This window comes from Dipodomys ordii, unplaced genomic scaffold (genome assembly GCF_000151885.1).
Source record: "Dipodomys ordii isolate 6190 unplaced genomic scaffold, Dord_2.0 Scaffold3, whole genome shotgun sequence".
Taxonomy (NCBI): Eukaryota; Metazoa; Chordata; class Mammalia; order Rodentia; family Heteromyidae; genus Dipodomys; species Dipodomys ordii.
In genome coordinates, this window is record NW_012267219.1 from 26283739 (window position 1) to 26297854 (window position 14116).

Consider the following 14116-nt stretch of genomic DNA (forward strand, 5'->3'; position numbering starts at 1 on the left):
AAATCAGTAGGAGAAAGTATTCCTCCATTCCTAATGCAATCCAACAGTATGTTAGCCTGTGCCAGGAGAAAATCATGTATCCATTACCTTATTTTTATTCTATCATCATCATTCTAATCCAAATCAATGTTTGCTTGATAATCTGCTTCCTCTCTTGGCTGAAGCTAGTCTGGGCAATTTGCTAAACTCATCATACAAACGTTTCTTTTCTGTGAGAGGCCTCTGTTCCTATACTAAGGCACCTTGGCCTAACCTTGGCCTTCTGTGTTGAACATTTTTGTTTCTCTACATCATCCCCTAGCCGTATTTACTTCCATGTATCACTCATCTAAGAGCTCTTTGGACATGCCTAATTCATGCTACCTTATTGTTTACTTGTAAAATAATATTCATTTTTATGTTCTGTTTCTTTTTGTTTTGTTATGCTTTGTTTGCATAAGTTATGTCTATATTTATTTGTTCCCAGTTTCTGTATATCCCTGAGATTCCAACTAATATTCTATATTAATACCTTTCTGAAATTCCAAGGCAAAGTAGCCCCTAGATAATTACCTTTCAAATCATCTGCCTTCACTTTCTATTGAGTCACAGCATCATTTATGTTAGGTTTTTAAAAAAAGAGGTAACTGAGTAAGAACAGTACCGCGTACATGGTATTCAGGTAAGGGATAGGTTTATTCAGTAGACCTGCTGGGACCAGGCAAGGTTGTCACTCCACGTGGCTGGGAAAGGCCTGGGAAAGAGAGAGAGCTGGGAAAGAGAGGAAAGAGAGAAAAGAGCTAGAGAAGAGCTAGAAAAGAGCAGAGAGAGAGCTAGAAAAGAGAAGGGAGCTGGGAAAGAGAAGAGAAGAGAAGAGCTGAGAAAGAGCTAGAAAAGAGCAGAGATTCACTTTCTATTGAAATAGCTAATGACCTAGATTTATGGTTATGTGATATATTCTGATTTGTTCTCTTATGCTGATCTTTAATTTTAACCCCTAAATTTCCAGAGTCTTGAACTGTGCCTTGAACATAAAATATCTTCAATAAATGGTGATTGAGAACCATTAAGTGTATGAATTCATAAAGAAATTGATTCAATAAGTATATTAATTAGTTGGGCCAAATACATGAGTGAATGATTTAAATTTCTTGATATTTACAATATCTGGGTTTATTTGTTTTCTTGTAAAATACTGTTTCACTAACCATAAATTCTCTATTTTATAACTTTTATGTCACATGTATAAATTAATATACTGATAAGAATCTATTTATAAATGCAGACTTTAGATTAAGCAAATCTTGTGATATATTTTCCACTACCAAAACTCATAACTAAGTAAAATACTTTCTTATTGCAATTATCCTTATTCTATTCTTCTTATAATTCATTGCACACATTGAGTATTATATAATTCTTCTCTTCAACAGTGGTATTAATTAGCAATTGCAATTTTCTCAGGTAATCTGAATAGTCCTACATTTATTGGAGAACTGTAATTCCTATTTACAATCTTCACAAACACATATACACACAAACAAAGATTACTCCAACTCTGGATAGATTTACTGGTTAAGTTAATCAAACATGTAAGAAATTAATAATACAAATGTTACGTAATTTTATAGTAAGAATTTAGAAAACATCTTTATCACTCTGATATAAAGCAAGTATTAGTCCAAGATTAAAACCAAATACATATAAGAAAATAAAGCAGGTAAGTATCTCTCATAAACAATGATATAAAAATACCTAAGTGTCAGTAGATTGAATCTACCAATAGATGAAATTGAAGAATAATATGTTATAGCCAAGTGGGGATTCTCTCAGTAAAGCAAAGGTAGTCTAAAACTTGAAATGCATTTAATGTAAATCACTATATGATCAAACTATAAAAGAAAATAAATTACCTCATTAGAAACAGAAAAAGAATTTGACAAAATCCATCATTTTCCTATTTAGAAAGTAATTCTTAACACAGTAGGAATAAAACTTGTTTCTTTAAGATTAATAAAGGAAAGCTATAATAAATAAATTTCAAGTAATATTATTCTTTTTTTAATTTAATTTTATTTTATTTGTGAACATACTGTACAGAGGGGTTACAATTACATGGGCAGGATAATGCATACATTTCTTACCAAGCATTGCTGCCTCCTCCTTTGTTTACCCTTCACATCCCTCCCAGCCTCCCCCCTCCCAATCCCAATCCCAATCCCAATCCTTCCCCTCCCCCCCCACCCCCGCACCGACGTTGTAAAGCTCGTTTTGGACATGACAACTTGTACTTGTCATTGTTGCAACAGGTCCACCTGTATCCTTAAACGACTTGTTTTTCCCCATCTCCTCCACAAGTTATACTGACATCAAATATAGTGAAAGCAGGGGTTATACTGTGGGGGAGGGACATACAAAGCAACAAGGAAGTAATCTTATAAATGTGTTAGAAACACATGCATGAAAGAAAAAAAAACTTTACATATCTAAGGGTTCATTCTCTTAACATCACATTATCTGACCTTTTCCGCTTGATTCACACATATACTAGATATTGCAAATAAGGGAAACCATGGGACCTATGTTTCTTAAGACTAAAGGCAAGAACACCAACTTCCACAACTTTTTTATTCAATGTCATTGAGATTATAGCTGGGAAAAGAAGCAATGAGAGAAAGAAACAGCATTCCAAACTAAAAAATAAAATAATTAAACTCATTTTTAAGCAATATGATTGACTACTAGAAATGTCCCTGGATTCTACTAAGAAGTCACTAGAATCAATAACTAGTAACTAATATACCAATCTTATTAGAAGATCAACATAGAAATATTTCTATGAACTTGTATGAAACAATCAGAAATTGAAATTTTAGAGTACAATTTACAATAGCAGCAAAAAATACTGGTATGGAAATGTTTACTGGTAATTACAATATTGCTAAAAATTACAGAAGACATAAATAAATGGATGGATATATTTATGGATTAGATGTGTCAAGATTGTCTAAATATTTTATTTCTGCAATTCATTCTATAGCTTCAATGCAATCAAAACTGCTTCAATTTGTTTTATAGAGATGGTGAAAAAAAACGATTCTACGATTAGTATGAGAATGTAAAGGATTTAATGTAGTCAAAACATTTTGTGTGTTTGTCTGTGTGTCTGTGTGTGTCTGTGTGCTGGTCCAGTGGCTTGAATCCAGGGCCTCGATGCTATCTCTGAGCTTTTGTGCTCTAGGATAGCACTCTGTAACTCGAGTCACAGCTCCACTTCCAGCTTTCTGGTAGTTAATTGGAGATGAGAATTTCATGGATTTTCCTGTTCAGTCTGTTATCAAACTGTGATCTGAGGATCTTAGTGTCCTGAGTAATTTAGGACTACAGGTGTGAGAAATAGCCAAAATATTTTGAAAACGAAATTATATAGTATATTATCTAATTTAAATATTTATTCAGACATCAAGTCAGGTAATATTGGTGTGCAGTTGAAAAAAATGTGACATAACAGAGTTTAGAAACAGACCCACATGCATACATGCATATACATGCATATACTGCATATACAAATAATTATTTGATTTTCCACAAAGGAGAAAAGATAGCTTAGTTTTAAAAAGCATTATCTTTTTGACATACAATAATAAAGTGATGGGATTTTTATATGACATCAGTGAAACCAGAGTAATACCTTATACCATAAACAAAATAGATCACAGTATAAATGTAGAAATGAAAGTTAAAAAAAAATCTACAAGTCTTTCCATTTCTTAACAAATGGGGAGGTGAACTAATCCAGACTCAAAGAAACATAGGTCCCATGGTGTCCCTTATCTTAATGTACTATGTGATTTTTTTGTTTCTTTGTATGTTCTTCCCCCATGGTATATCTCCTTTCGTCACTGGACTTGATTTTGGTGTCTTGCATCTTGTCTATACATTTTTTTTAATTTTGGGAGGGGAAGAGAAATAACAAAATGCTGAAATGAGGATACAGGATGACCCATTGTCACAGTGAGATGTACAAAACACTATGTTGAAAATGAACTTTACAACTTTGTGTGGGTGGGGGAGGAGGGGAAAGGAGCTGTTGGGGAGGAAAGGGATGACAGGGTATAAACAAAGGAGGAGGTTACAACGCTTGAAAAGAAATGGACTCATTACCTTGCCCATGTAATGGTCACCCCTCTGTACAGTATTTTTACAATAAAAACTATATATTTAATAAAAATTCTACAAGAAAATATAACAAAAAAAGTCTTTGTGACTTAGGTGAAAAGTCATCCAAGGACCGGAGGATTTCACTTTTCAATGAAGAATTTAAAATGTATAATATGTCATTTACTAACAGGATTAATTAAAGATTTCTATGGCTCACAGGAATAAATCGTTGGAAATATTCAGGTTTAGTTTTAGCAAGACCCTAATGTAAGGTTTTCTGTTTTGAATTTCTTGTTAGCATCCCTGAGGTAAAGCAGTTGTAAATATACTAAGTAGGGAAAGAATACACCTGGAATGAATTTTTTTCTGAGGAATAAAGTCAATTCTTTTCTAGTAGATTTTACACAGATCATTATGTTCAACTTACGTTTCTGCATTTCCAAAAAAAAAAAAAAACTGGCACCTTCTTCAACTATATTCATGATATAGCCCCTTTCACTTATAGCTTCTCTCAATGATAATCACAACAGGTAGTAAACCTACCGTCCTTCAGTATTTCCTAAGAAAACTCAGACACATTTAGTTTCCCAAAACCTCAAAAAGAAAGGCACCAATGAGTGGAAGAACCACCATCACTAAGAAGCTTGCCATCTAGTGGTTGATGTTACTGTTACTGACCTGGTATCAGTAAGAATAACATAGCAAAATAATAGAGGCCAGCTGGTATTGTTTAACTATGCAAAGGCATGTGGCTGCAATTATTTAAAAAATAAGCAACAAGATCTGACTGACAGCCAGGAAACGGAGGTGGTGCTGACTTGCAGAGAACTGTAGAGATAGGTACATAGCACAAAGTACCCTAGAGGCAGAATGGTTTGGCAACCCACAAGAGTCATTGCTCAATCTATAAAATCCAAATAATTTAAAGATGCATAATCAAGAAGCTGAGAGCACCTCCTCCAACAAAACCTACAAGCCTTTGCCATTTTCTAGATTGGAGCCATATTTTAGGCCCAGAACTGAACAGCTGAAGGAGAAGGACTCTATTATACCACCACAGATTATTCCCTCAGCCATTCCTTAATGGGGACTACAGCCATCAATACCAATAACTATGTGAATAGGGGAATATTCAGAATACTCAGACATTGAAAAAATTATCAAAGACCGGACTTGGGTTGGTACTGATTCTTGGAGTTATAAAACAAATACAATGCTCCCAGTGGAATGAGGATATACAGGAACTGACTAAAGGAGTCTAGATTCAGCTTACAGGTAAGTTCATTGAACTCATAGATTCACCCATTGAGTCATTTCTTCTACTACCAATGAATAATTAGAATGCACACAGCTGATATGTGGCAGAAATGTTTTACTTCTTGTTGTAGAAAAACTCACCAGATAGGCAAGTCCAAAGGGAAAACTAAAACTTCTCTCCTCCCTAAACTACCTAAAATAGAAAATCTAAATCTCTTCTTACAGAAAAGACTGATACATGGGTAATGGATCTGGTCATAACCTCATTTAATTAATCTAATCTCTTCAAAGCACAGATTTTGGTGGATTACAGTAAATTATTCAAATTCTACCAAACAGTATCTGCTACTAAAGCTGCTGTAAAAATCAGCAGAGCATCCCTCCATAGCACACAGACATATATTTAGTAAATGCATTATTTTCCGTTGTTCTTGGGAACCAGAACTAAATTCAAATGTGAAGCAAATTGTCTTCAATGAGATGGCTATCATTATGTAAGCTCTCTCTCATCCTCTATCATAGTAGAGGTGGAAGGAACTGGAACTGTGTGGACATGTTAATGAATTTCATTACAGCAATTCTGTCAATTCCATCAACTTAATCAGAATAGATCGGCACAAAATACTAAGAACATTGCAGGTGTTGGTTACACATACTGGAGAAAATGCGAAGTTCACATATATTAGTGGAGATGTAAGTATGTGGTGTTTGTGGAATGCTGGAATGCTTTTACAAAGTAAAGAACTTACTGGATGGTACAAATTCAGTCACGAATAAATAATCACAACAATGTATCAAGTAATAGTGCTGTCAAAGTTTGAATTAGGGCCATGGTGGGGAGCAGCAAGAGAGAGAGAGAGAGAGAGAAACTTTGCACTTAATCCAAGTAACCTAGAAAACATTCTGCCTTTTGGGCTATGAACTAGCATAACTGGCATATGGTGGTAGAAGCATCATGATGGAAAAATAAACAAAAACAAAACAACCTTGTGGGGTTTTCGGGATTACCAGCAGGAGAATCATAAAGTGAATCAGTCATATTCTGAAGCAAACTTCATCTTCTGTAGCAATAAATATAGACCATCTGGAAAAAAGAAAACAATTCTTGCAATTCACTGTGCTCCAATAAAAATGGAACAATTAACTATGGAATATCAAAGGACCGTGCAGCCAAAATGACCATAATCAACTGGGCAAAACCAAGTAAGAAAAACCCCATGGGCCCACCAGCCAGCCACGGTCACAGGAAATGGTGTGAGCATGTGCAGATCAAGTGCTGTCTGTAACAGAGGGTGTGAGTAGTCTCAGGCAGGTGCCCACACTCCCATGTCACCCACCATGGAAGCCCTTGCAGCTCTCCCACTGTGTGTGCTATTTCCACATGAACCAAAACGAACCTTATAAATCATTGACAGACAATAAGCATTGAACTAGATTCATACATGACTCAGTATCTTGTTGAGGGCCCGAACAGACTGCAACCACATTATGTGGAAGGCCAGAGAAACTGAAGTGAGAAGTCATGCCACGGAGCAGAACTTGGAGCAAGTCACCTGGGCTGGACCTTTCATCCCGCATGAAAACTGTCATAGAATACGAATGTATGTAGATTTGCAGGCAGTGATAAGTGGCTTTGGAAGCTTTGGTGGGATGTTTAAATGAGCAAGAGATAGAGAGAAAACAAAAACCCAATATCGACAAACCCCAGACATGGAAGCCTTCCAAAGAAGCACGAAGAGGTTTTTGTACATGTTAATGCCTACCCAAACGTATCTGCCCTGGGACAGATCTGAAAGGCAATCCCTGCCTTTGAGGCCACCTGTGGTATAAGCTAGGGGTTTTGTAGAACCTATCCCAGTCAGCTTCCTCCTCTGTTCAATCTTCTTTCCCTCTTCCCTACAAGGACTGTTTTGGGGGCCCTTCTCACCTCCCATCCCACATCCACACACAGATGAATCACTGTTTCTTAGTGCGATTGACAGATCCTTCAAATCCAGTTCAAAACTCTTTTGATTATTATGTTTGAATCATTTGTGTTTATTGCAAATGTTCCCAAATTCAGCCAACCAACTTCAGTCATTTTATTTCATGTTACATATGTAATACAGCTTTTTCTTTCTTCCTATTTCTCATATCCTGTTCCCTGGTGGTTTTGAAAGTAACACATTGCATTTTTATGGGGCCTAAAAATTGGGCCTAATTTATTTAAAACTATTATTCACACTTGATACTTTACATCCATCTTTAAGTGCATTCTTATCTATATCCTCCTAATTAAGCAGATATGTAGTATGTATTCAAGCCTTAAGTTTGTACTATAGGACTTTAGTTCTGGATTGTCATTTATGTACATTTTAGGGTATTTTATTTATTTAGAGAAAATGTTAAATTCCTTTGTTTTTTGGTTGCATGGAATTTGAATCCAGGTCCTTACCCTTGCTAGGAAAGCACTCTAACACATGAAACATGCTTCTATACTTTTTTCTTTAGTTAATACCACAGAGAAATTAAAGCTAAAAATTCATTCATTATAACAAATATTATGTCATTATACTCTTAGTTTTAAATTTTTGGAAAGGTTTAATGTCACTCCAAATGTTTCTTCCCAATGAAGAAATTTATTTTGTAAGTTTGTAAGTTCACTTTCCATCGTATTAGTGACTTCCCTAAAATTCAGTTTAATCTTTGCTTTACTTTGTTTCATTTCTTCTTTCTTATTGACTTTCTATGAGTTCCTTCAAAATGAATAAACTCTTGAGTTTGAGAAATGTTGGCAAATAATTTCAACAATTTTCTCCCACCCAATATGTTTTCTTGGTTTTTTTTTTGTAAAAATCCATTATATAGCTCAAGACTTCTTCTATTCTCTGTATGATTTAACTCTCCCCTTTGATTTTGTATTTCTCCCCCTGTTGATTTTTTTCTGAGATGATTAAAAAGTTTCTGATAGTTCACTAGTTTATTATTTAGTTGCTTTCTTTCTGATATTCAACCCATTCATTAATTGATTTAGTTAAATTATTATGTATCTCACACCTAGTATTTCATATTAGTTCTTTGTAACTGTTTACTCCTGCTGTAAGAATTTTTTAAAATAAGTTTTCTTTTTCAAATCCTTTTTTCCACCTGGTTAAGTAATTCTGCTTCTTTTATTACATAATATTGTATTCACTATCATGTTCGGTATCTTTGCCTTTCTTCTGTAGTGACTGTTGTCCTCAATTGGTTGATTTGATTCTTATGGAGCATACCCTGTGATATACCAGCCACTCAGTGAATGACAAGTATAGGAAGAAACAGCCAAAGTAACACAATCCGTTCTTAGTTGTTTCCCGTAAGTTTAAGACTTGGAGAGCCCCTTGGTATAAAACAATTCCATTAAAAAATTCCTTTTTATAAAACATTCCAATTCTCAGGTAAATATAATCTACAAAGAATTTCCCTGCACTTCCATCAATATTATGTTCCCAGAGATCCATTTTCTCATCTTCAGATTTTGAGAAAGACATGGGAAAAGGAATAAATAATTAGCACTAGCCAGACTATTCCATGCTCCTTTTTATCTGTGCCTCATTCTTGTTAGATATAAACCTACAAGCATACCTTCAAATGAATTGACTACTGTTTATTTATCTATTTGCCTTGGTTGGCCAAGGATCTTTCCAATACAATATTGGTAGGAGTCACTGGGATGGGGTAGAGAATCTATCTTTCTCCCTCCTACTATTGCATCTGGTTCTTTTCTGGAGAGAATTGTCATTATTTCACACTAGTGTACAACCAACTTATATTCTCCATGGCAATTTCATACTATCCTAAAAATAGAAAGTATTAAAGCACTCTTATATCAAAGAACTGCAGGTATTGATTATTTAATATGATTTGTTATACAAAATGTTCTATTTGTATCTACCTACCTTTTTCCTGCTTCTGTGCATATCCAAGTTTGGCAAGTTTGGAAAATGGAGATTGGCATTTTACATTTGTTTGCCAATCTGTCCATTTGACTTGTGCCCATTTAAACACGTTCTTTTAAAGGCACGTTTCGGAAAGCTCCGTCAATTGCTGAAAACACGTAAAGAGCTCAGTTCAAATATATATTATAGTGAGATACTTTTCTGTTTTCTATATGACGATAGCAAAACACGACCCTGTGTATGTTATTTAATAGAAATAAGGACCAAAAAAACAACAACAAAGCAACCAAAACAACCAAGGCTAATTAAACGTAGGGTACAAGCTTGAATTTTGGCACTATTTCAACTTTCAGCTCTTTGTTTATGATTCATATAATATTTTGCTTTAAACAAATTAATTAGTTGTATGTGTCAAGCTAGTTAAATACATGCTAAATATTTTCCCAAGAGAACTAAGTTGAAACTGGGTGCTATTAAAACCTTCAAATGAACAAAATCTGTCTTTAACAAGTCACACATTATTAATTGGAACTGGGAAGTGAGGCATATTTTTGGATGCTTGCCGAGAATAATTATGGAACTTCTTTTTAATTGTAACAAGATGAGTTAATCAAGACAAACGAATGTAGCTCCCTATAGCCAAAGACTGGAAGACAAACTGTAAACTGGCTGACCTTGTCTCTTTAGGGTTGGGTTGACAAAAGAGATGGGGGCTCAGAGATCATTCCTCTGCTTCCTTTGCTAACACCCTCGTTTTAAATATATGCAAAACTGAATATTCCAGAAGGCAACAATATCTGCCCAAAGTCACACAGCTGATTTGCGCAGAACCAGGATAATGAAATACATTTTTACTCCTGCTGTAACTAAAAATGGCTTTCAACAATAGTTGGCCAGTTTTATTGTCTATTGTTTTCCTTTTGAGTATTGTATTACTTTAAAAGACTATTTCAATTTATATTAGCAGACATTGGTAGTACAAACAGGTTTTCAAGTGATGATTCCAGAGATACATACAAGTACTTTGAAAGTTCACCCCCTCTATTGTATTCCTTTAATCCCTCCTCCACCCCATATAATTCAAATGGTATTCAATCTACTTAATTACACTTTCTTCACACTCATACATACACACATACAAATATAATCTTACTTCTCTCCTTTCCTCCTCCTTACCTACTGATTTCCCTAAGAGTTTTGTTTTTATACTGCTATCTTATTAGTGTTAATTTTCATTATCATTATTTACTCAGGCAATATTTAAGCAAAAACATATGGTATTTGGCTCTTTGAGCTTAGCTGATTTTATTCATCATGAAAATGTCCAGTTCCATCTTTTTTTCTGAAAACAACCTAATTTTTTTCTCTTTATGACTGAATAATAGTTCAGTGGAAGTTGGTATCTATCATAATAGAAAACTAAAGACATATGCTGCAATGAGATCATACTAACCATACCAAAAAAATCACTCAATAATTATTTCACTTTATTTTATATTAATTTTGATGGACATACAATAATTATTCAAGTTGAAAAGCACAGTGTGATACTTTGATGCATATATACATTGCCTAATGGTCAAATCAAGATGAGTAGCCTATCAGTTTAAACAACAATGTCTTTATGGTTAGAATATTCAAAAATCTTCCCTCTTCCCTATTTTGAAATACAAAATAACTGTAACTCTCTTGATCAGTAGAATCCTGAACCTATTCTTCTTATCTAATGCTAACATTTCACACATGAATAATTACTTTACGTGCTGGTAAGGGTTGATATTGGGGAATCCATTCAAATAGCAACATTCCAGTAGTGGATGGCAAATAACGCTTGTGCAGCGTGTCAGACATGCTGCTCTTTACACCTTAATTGAAAAATTGTTGACAAAAGAGTGGGAGGGAAAAAAGATATTTAAATTAGTACAATATTAAGAACCTATCATGTGTTGAGTATATTGTACGTGATTAGACTAATTACCTTACTTATTTCCAACTATCCATTAAGATACATATTTTTTTTACTTTCACATGATAGTTAAAGAAATCAGTGCTAGAAGAGATTAATTAGCTTCCATAAATTTCATATAACTAATGAGTGAAAGATCCTGCTTTGGAGTCAGACCCATCTGGTTTTAATTTCCATGCTTCTGCCATTCTATCATTACTGCTGCTGATGAGCTATCCTGCCATTATTATTGTTGCTACTCTCATTACTGCTAGAGCATATCTGAAAAGTCTGCAAAGAATGAGAAAGGAGTTAGAAAACCTCTCTGAAAGTAATTCATCTCCCTTCAGTGTGTCTTAAGCACTTAGGTTTTTCATTTGAGCTGCGATCTCTGGTGGAATTCCTGAGTATGCATTCTCCTTTTACTCCTTACAATAAGAAAAAAGAAGAAAAAAACCCTCGTTTCTTCTTATTTAAAATAAGTTGGTTATTGCCAATTTCTGCAAAGTAAATTTTGCTACTATACTACAATTGTATTCAGTGACTTTAACTTACCAAAATCCAAACAGCAGATAAGGGTCTCAAGAGCAGTACAATAGTCAGGGGTGATGAGTGACAAAAAATACACATTTCACCAAGTTGGACTTTTCTCCTGAAAAGTGTGGTCAGAAATGGGCAGGCATTACTTAAAGCCAAAGTCATGCTCTCTGTCGCATAATAAAATGGTTAATAAAAGTAAACTAGGCTACTTGTACAAATCCATTTGATCTTAGGAATGTGGGCTTTTTTGTTTTTTATTTATTTTATTTTATTTTTTTGAATTTTTATCTGGAGAAGAGGGTCATAGGATAAAATAATTCAACATGTGCAGTGTTTGGAATGGCACCTGGTATTACTATACCATACTATACCATTACTATACTCCTTGATGACTTATTTAAATTCTGTTAGGATAAGGCATGCTTTAACTTTCTTTGAAACTCTTAACAAATCTTCAGGAGACAATAAAGACAGCTAGTTACCTCTTAGTGTCTCTGTTGATCTGAGAGCCAGAGATAATTCCTTATTAGAGGCTATATATTCACTGGAAAATAGAAGATGGTAAGCCAAATGAGAATGCGAATGCATGAAATAGATTAAAAGGGAGATAAAATTTGTACTGATCTAATAAAAAAGGCAGCTGAGTAAAAGAAATAATAAATAAAGCCTGTATATGCATGGATAATTTTAAATAAGTCTTTAAAAATGGATCCAAACTTTCATCCACTCTCCACATCAGACGATCTTGGAAGATAAAAGGACACACTGACAATTTACAATTACAGTCCCCCAGTACTGGAAAGCCTTGATGATTCTATTAGCACAGGCTTTGAAGTAGCTTAACATAAGGCACATATATTCACTAGAGACACAGCTTATATTGGTAAATATTCTAATAAAATTGATTATGTACATACTCCAGGATATAGTCTAGGAATATATCAAAAGGCCTTTGGAAATACAGTAAGATATTTTGGTATCTATATCTGTTCTCACAGACTTGAAAATATCATCCAAAAGAAATATGTTTTCTATGATCAATTCTTTTCATAAAGTATGTCAATAGAATGAGTATATATTTGTATGTCAAATCAGCTTGCTCACTAAAGCTAAACCAAGGACACTACAACAATTTGCCATTGTTTTTGAACACCCATCATTACTCTTAGGACAAAAAAATAAATAAGCCAAAACTATGAACTCAGTAAAGTAACCACAAAGTATATATTTAGGGGAAACAATGTAACTTTTTCTGAAAACTTTTGGTACTATGGTGATTAAAAAAAATTAACAAAAATAAACAGGAAGATTACCTATGGTACAGTGAAGCAAATTTACAAACTATTTGCAAAAAGTTCAGTAAATTAGATCTTTGGGGAAGAAACTCAACATGTTTCATGTGCCAACTCTTTGACAGACCATCTGCAACCCTGAGAATTTGTTCCTAAAGGAAGTGTTTGCTGAAGTGATTCAGTATAAGGATCCCATGGGAGTTTTTCTGAATTCCATCCTAGTTCTGCAATTTAAAATTTACAAAGAACCTAGCCGTCCTCCTCAACCAAAAATATGTTGGTGCAAATTAGAAAGGGGAAAAAAAGTTTCTTCCTCCAGATAAAGCCACCTAGGGACCTAGGGCCTGATAATCAGAGGGTGCCTTTGTGCAAATTGGAGAATAAATTTCCTTCACTTTTTCACTAAAATAGCACTGGGTCAACACTTGGTGAAGACATTGTAGCTAGAGCTGACATCAGCAGGGTGGTGGGAATAGGATTTTCCAGTCTCAATACCACTAGGAGACATGGATGTGAATGATTGTCCTTTCACAGAGATATCTTTTTAGAGTTAAGGAATCTAGGTAAGAGATTACAACACTCAGTTGTGGCAGGAATGTTTTAAAAAAAAAGTTCATTGAACAGGATTGAAAGTTTTACATTACCCAAGTCACTCCTACAAGCTTGGGAAGCAAAGTTAAGCAGGATAAAGAAAGATACCTTTTGTGTGAGTGAATGAGTAAAATTTGCACCAGTAGATACTAGCATGAAACCTGCCCCAGTGAAACAGCAGCGAGGCAAACCCCCAGTTACCACAGTAACACCCATCACCTACATGTCAGACCTACTTCAGTTCTAGACTGGCCCTATTGACCCAGAATACAGGCCAAACCCCATGGTTCTAAGCAGAATGGCCTGTCACAATGGCCCCAATGCTAAGCTGGCTCTCATGGACCAAAATTCTAGACCAGCTCCTTTGAATTTATCCCTCAGGCCAGCAGTGTGTACCAAGATCCTCTAAGACTAACCTAGGCTTTGAACCCATT